The sequence below is a fragment of the Oncorhynchus keta genome, chromosome 31, assembly GCF_023373465.1.
Source record: "Oncorhynchus keta strain PuntledgeMale-10-30-2019 chromosome 31, Oket_V2, whole genome shotgun sequence".
Classification (NCBI taxonomy): Eukaryota; Metazoa; Chordata; class Actinopteri; order Salmoniformes; family Salmonidae; genus Oncorhynchus; species Oncorhynchus keta.
The window spans coordinates 10,289,860-10,296,312 of record NC_068451.1 but is presented as its reverse complement, the minus strand read 5'-3'; the positions used below and the strand labels follow the sequence as shown (position 1 = coordinate 10,296,312).

Here is a 6,453-nt window from a genome sequence, read left to right as displayed (position 1 = left end):
CGTGAAACAGAAAATGTGTGGTGTAAGTGAACCGACTCTATGCAGAATAGTCCAAAGTCTGCAACGCTATATGTGAACTAAAAGACAATAACATCAAGTTCCCTGATGCTGCTGCCCAAGCCAACTACAAGGTATAGATGGATGTCACATTCCCATCAAGTGTCCCTCGACAGCTGATGCTGAGGAGTACAGGAATCTTAAAAACTGGTTCTCAATAAATGTACAAAGTGTGTGCACTTCCAATGCAATTTTCAGTTCTCCGACATTGCCCGTTGAAAAGGTGCATCTAATGACTCAAGGATCCTCTTTGTATGCTCAGCTTGAAGGACAACAGAGTTGAATCATACTTGGTGACGGTGGGTATGGACAAACCAACTATCTTCACACAAAAGGACCTGAGCAAGAACAGTACATTCAAGCTCATATGCACACCAGAGACGTAACGGAGCGCATGTTTGGTGTATGGAAGAGCCGTTTCCAGTGTCTCAGAAACACATTTGCGCTTTCAACAAAGACGCTGCATTGTCATAATTGCAACAGCAGTGCTTCACAATTACCTCAAACATGGCTGCTCAGATTCTCGCATTGAAGATGAGGATGACCCAGATGTTCCAATAGTTGAGGCAGACAATAACAGAAATGGACAAGCCTGCAGAGACGATTTTGCTATGCAGCACTTCTCACAACAAATATAGCGACACCCATGTATTGGTAACAAAAAGGTATTTAATTCACAAATGGAAATGTCGGGACCCCGACCTGGTGCTGAATCAAGAATAACATTGGTACTGTTGCTGCTTCCTGTTTCTCTCCTCCTTCATAGCCGACCCAACATGAAGGGTTTGTATCTTCCTAACGTGCTCTTTTAAATACATTAGTTGGAGCTCATGAATTTCCATGGGCAGTTTCTCATGCATGCACAGCCTCTTTGTCTTTGTCCTCCGGCACCGGATTAGTGACACAATCTTCCCTCCTGGCTGCTGCAGATGTAGCGAGCTGACCATCCCGTAAAACAAGTTCCCTCCAAACTACGGTAATCTGCCTCGAGAAAATGATGACATTTCTGCATTAGAGAACATTTCAAGAGTTGAGTTTATTGCATCATTTTTATTATGGGAGTGCAAGAGATGACTGACAACATGACATATTCCCTGCAGTCCAGGGAAGGCACATGCTGAATGAATGTGTTCTACCAAATGAGGATTGGAACGGTCCCTCATCTTAACTGTCCAAATGGTCATCATCGGGGATACCTTCCAGGGGTTGTTGGCTATTAATGATCCCGGTCAGCAAGTATCTCACCTCATCGGTCGCTGGTCTTACCAGTCTTGAAACGCTCCCTGAGAGCAACAGCATGTCTTCTTTAAGTTGATTTTTACATTTTTCCACAGGACCTTAGAAGGACAAGACCATATAGAAATGATGTTAGTAATTATGTATGGTATTGTTTGTGTTACATTTCTGTCACAGAAATACATTTAGGCCCCACCATGTTGTGTTACACAAGAAGCGGGCCAACAATAAATACAGTATTTTACCTGAAGTTGTTGTAGCGTCCTTTTGAGAAACTTTTTTTCATTTGAGTTTAATTCATTACAAATGGTAGTCCAGGCATTTATTTGTTTGTTTTCTGTTGATGAATCATGCTGTTTGTTCTTGATAACCTCTTGAAGCAAATTTTTCGTCGAAGTCATTGAAATTCTTTGAATGTTTTCTTTTAGCTCCATTCATTGTTTTGTTTAGGTGACTTGCTCCAATTCCACACAATGCTTATGTATTAGTGTCCCATCTCTGGTTTTTGAAGCATCCTCAGGTCAGCATCAAGTGCACATCGTTAATCTAATCAGGCTTCACAAAGATTAACTGGTTGGTCCTTAATTAATGTAGTCTGGGACGCCCTCGTCTAGAGGTAATTCATCTGAAGTTAAGCATAGTCTAATGAAGCCATTTTTCAAATCTGGATTTATTTAAGTAGAATTAGCCTAGTCCTGATTTAAATTAAACTCTGTGTGCAAAATCGTCTCATAATGCACAGTGAATGCAAACAAATCATTACTCTGGACCCACAGAAAGTAGCATTATTCCCATAGACCAACACAAGTTTTTATTTTCTATAATTGTTTTATTTTTTATTTCCAGGTAGGCTAGTTGAGAACAAGTTCTCATTTGCAACTACGACCTGGCCAAGATAAATCATAGCAATTCGACACATACAATAACACAGAGTTACACATGGAATAAACAAAACATACAGTCAATAATACAAAAGAAAACAAAAAATCTATATACAGTGAGTGCAAATGAAGTAAGTTAAGGAAATAAATAGGCCATGGTGGCGAAGTAATTATAATATAGCAGTTAAACACTGGAATGATAGATCGGCAGAAGATGAATGTGCAGGTAGAGATACTGGGGTGCAAAGGAGCAAAATAAATAATAAATACCAGTATGGGGATGAGGTAGGTAGATAGATGGGCTGTTTACGGATAGGCTAAGTACAGGGGCAGTGATCTGTAAACTGCTCTGACAGCTGGTGCTTAAAGCTAGTGAGGGAGATGTGAGTCTCCAGCTTCATTGATTTTTGCAGTTTGTTCCAGTCATTGGCAGCAGAGAACTTGAAGGAGGAGGAATTGGCTTTGGGGGTGATCAGTGAAATATACCTGCTGGAGCGTGTGCTACGAGTGGGTGCTGCTATGGTGACCAGTGAGCTGAGATAAGGCGGGGCTTTACCAAGCAGAGAGTTAGAAAGTTGTCAACATATTCAAAACCATTTCTAAACAGATTTTTCCATCAATGTAAACACTCTGCTGAGATGTCACAAATTGCAGGTGGTAAAGATTTTAAGAAACCACTGAAGACCAGTCTTTAAAAAACTGGGCCTCCACTCTCCACTCTTCAAACTCCTGCCATTTTAGAGAGCATTCCCCATTGAAAGTGTCTGATGTTGTGGTTTCAAGTTAAACAAATTTTCTGCTAATTCTATATTCCATATTATTTTACAATAATGTCTAGCGTTACACCATTTTATTCACTTACTGTTTATTAAAACATTGTAGACACTTCGGTTTAATTTTGATAGGCCTACCCCACTGGACACAAACTGGTTGAATCAACATTAACCACATTAAACACGTGATTTGAAATCTATGTGACGAAGTGAATCAACATGGAAAACTGATTTGATTCGAAAAATGTAATCAATGTGACATTTTTTGTTGAATTCATGTTAGTTGACAACTCAACTAAATGTTCATCAAAACTAGTTTTCATAAAAATTGGAAATCGGTATTTTTGGGCGCCGCTTTTTTTTATACCTTTATTTAACTAGGCAAGTCAGTTAAGAACACATTCTTATTTTCAATGACTGCCTAGGAACGGTGGGTTAACTGCCTTGTTCAGGGGCAGAACTACAGATTTTCACCTTGTCAGCTCGGGGGATCCAATCTTGCAACCTTACAGTTAACTAGTTCAACGCAATAACGACCTGCCTCTCTCTCGTTGCACTCCACAAGGAGACTGCCTGTTACACGAATGCAGTAAGCCAAGGTAAGTTGCTAGCGAGCATTAAACTTATCTTATAAAAAACAATCAATCATAATCACTAGTTAACTACACATGGTTGATGATATTACTAGTAATTATCTAGCGTGTCCTGCGTTGCATATAATCTGACTGAGCATACAAGTATCTAAGTATCTGACTGAGCGGTAAGCAGAAGCAGGCGGGTAAACATTCATTCAAACAGCACTTTTGTGCGTTTTGCCAGCAGCTCTTCGTTGTGCGTCAAGCATTGCGCTGTTTATGACTTCAAGCCTATCAACTCCTGAGATGAGGCTGGTGTAACCGAAGTGAAATGGCTAGCTAGTTAGCGCGCGCTAATAGCATTTCAAACGTCACTCGCTCTGAGCCTTCTAGTAGTTGTTCCCCTTGCTCTGCATGGGTAACACTGCTTCGATGATGGCTGTTGTCGTTGTGTTGCTGGTTCGAGCCCACGGAGGAGCGAGGAGAGGGATGGAAGCTATACTGTTACACTGGCAATACTAAAGTGCCTATAAGAACATCCAATAGTCAAAGGTTAATGAAATACAAATGGTATAGAGGGAAATAGTCCTATAATTCCTATACTAACTACAACCTAAAACTTCTTACCTGGGAATATTGAAGACTCATGTTAAAAGGAACCACCAGCTTTCATATGTTTTCATGTTCTGAGCAAGGAACTGAAACGTTAGCTTTCTTACATAGCACATATTGCATTTTTACTTTCTTCTCCAACACTTTGTTTTTGCATTATTTAAACCAAATTTAATATGTTTCATTATTTACTTGAGGCTAAATTTTATTGATGAAGTATATTAAGTTAAAATAAGTGTTAATTCAGTATTGTTGTAATTGTCATTATTACATATACATTTTTGATGAATCGGTATAAGCTTTTTTAGTCCTCCAATAATCGTATCGGCGTTGAAAAATCATAATCGGCCGACCTCTAATCTGGACAAGAGGAATACCTACGTAAGAATGCTGTTCATTGATTACAGCTCAGCAATTAACACCATAGTACCCTCCAAACTCGTGATTAAGACCCTGGGTCTCGACCCTGCCCTGTGCAACTGGGTCCTAGAATTTCTGACAGGCTGCCCCCAGGTGGTGAGGGTAGGAAACAACATCTCCATCCTGCTGATCCTCAAAACTGGGGCCCCACAAGGGTGCGTTCTCAGCCCTCTCCTGTACTCCCTGTTCACCCATGACTGCGTGGCCATGCACGCCTCCAACTCAATCATCAAGTTTGCAGACGACACTACAGTGGTAGGCGTGATTACCAACAACGACGAGACGGCCTACAGGGAGGAGGTGAGGGCCCTCGGAGTGTGGTGTCAAGAAAATAACCTCACACTCAAAGTCAACAAAACAAAGGAGATGAACGTGGACTTCAGGAAACAGCAGAGGGAGCACCCCCCATCCACATTAATGGGACAGTAGTGGAGAAGGTGGGAAGTTTTAAATTTGAGATACTGGGGTGCAAAATAAATAAATAAATACCAGTATGGGGATGAGGTAGGTAGATAGATGGGCTATTTACCGATTGTCTATGTACAGGTGCAGTGATCTGTGAGCTGCTCTGACAGCTGGTGCTTAAAGCTAGTGAGGGAGATATGAGTCTCCAACTTCAGTGATATTTGCAGTTTGTTCCAGTCATTGGCAGCAGAGAACTTGAAGGAAAGGCGGCCGAAGGAGGAGGCTTTGGGGGTGATCAGTGAAATATACCTGCTGGAGCGTGTGCTGTGGGTGGGTACTGCTATGGTGACCAGTGAGCTGAGATAAGGCAGATTTTACCTAGCAACAACTTATAGATGACCTGGAGCCTGTGTGTTTGGCGACGGATATGAAGCGAGGGCCAGCCAACGAGAGCATACAGGTCACAGTGGTGGGTAGTATATGGGGCTTTGGTTACAAAACTGATGGCACTGTGATAGACTGCATCCAATTTGCCGAGTAGATTGCTCGAGGCTATTTTGTCAATTACATCGCCGAAGTCAAGGATCGGTAGGATAGTCACTTTTACTAGGGTATGTTTGGCAGCATGAGTGAAGGATGCTTTGTTGTGATATAGGAAGCCAATTCTCAATTTAATTTTGGATTGGAGATGCTTAATGTGAGTCTGGAAGGAGAGTTTACAGTCTAACCAGAGACCTAGGTATTTGTATTTGTCCACATATTCTAAGGTATAAGGTAGTTGTGAAATTTTTTGATTATTTGTGGTATGTCCCAGGGAAGGGCTAGTGGAATGTTCAGTAAATCCCTGTTTGGGGTTCTCTTTGGCAGATTCATCTTGGTAATTGTGGCTGACATGAACCTGGTATACCCCAACCTGAGTCTTATGGTATAGACAGGTACGCCTGCTCTCTGCATTTTATTTTCCAATATCTATGTCAAATTGAGAAGTTTATAAATACATGTTTAAAAAAAAATCATATTGCCAATAGCATCTATGGACCATAAATTTCAACAAATGAAAGCATAACTACTGTGCCTGATCCTGCCTGCCTCCTGCAACATTTCCACCCGCACGACTGCAACAAGGTCCCTATTTTATAGGCCGCTATGGGAAAACCAATACTCTGGTTTTCAAGGAATAGAGTTACTGTCCTATCGTGAGTTTGGATCATTTATTAAGGACCATTTATTGAGAACTGATTCCATTATCAATACATACAGTAATATTTACGTTCCGTAGCAAATCCATATTGATGCATTTTTACATTTGATACCCTGTTATCACTTAAAAGATTGTGGAACAGGTGTTCTATTTCAACATTTCTCTCTCCTTTCTTTGGAGGAACCGAAACCGTGTCAGTGCCAATGGGAACTTGAACTCTTTGGATTCTGACCAACATACACTGCACCAATCAGCTGTGATTGTATTAGTAATTTGTGTGGAGTTGTCATTCC

General features: G+C 41.0%; 1 long non-coding RNA gene across 1 annotated transcript; it reads right to left on the bottom strand.

The window, feature by feature from the left end:
* Nucleotides 1-708: 708 nt before the first annotated feature.
* On the bottom strand, nt 709-1,750 carry LOC127914287 (uncharacterized). Its single transcript, XR_008087892.1, has 2 exons — nt 1,539-1,750; nt 709-1,394 (listed from the first exon to the last, which is right to left on the bottom strand). It is a non-coding gene; the product is annotated as an uncharacterized LOC127914287 (long non-coding RNA).
* Between the last annotated feature and the right edge of the window lie 4,703 nt (nt 1,751-6,453).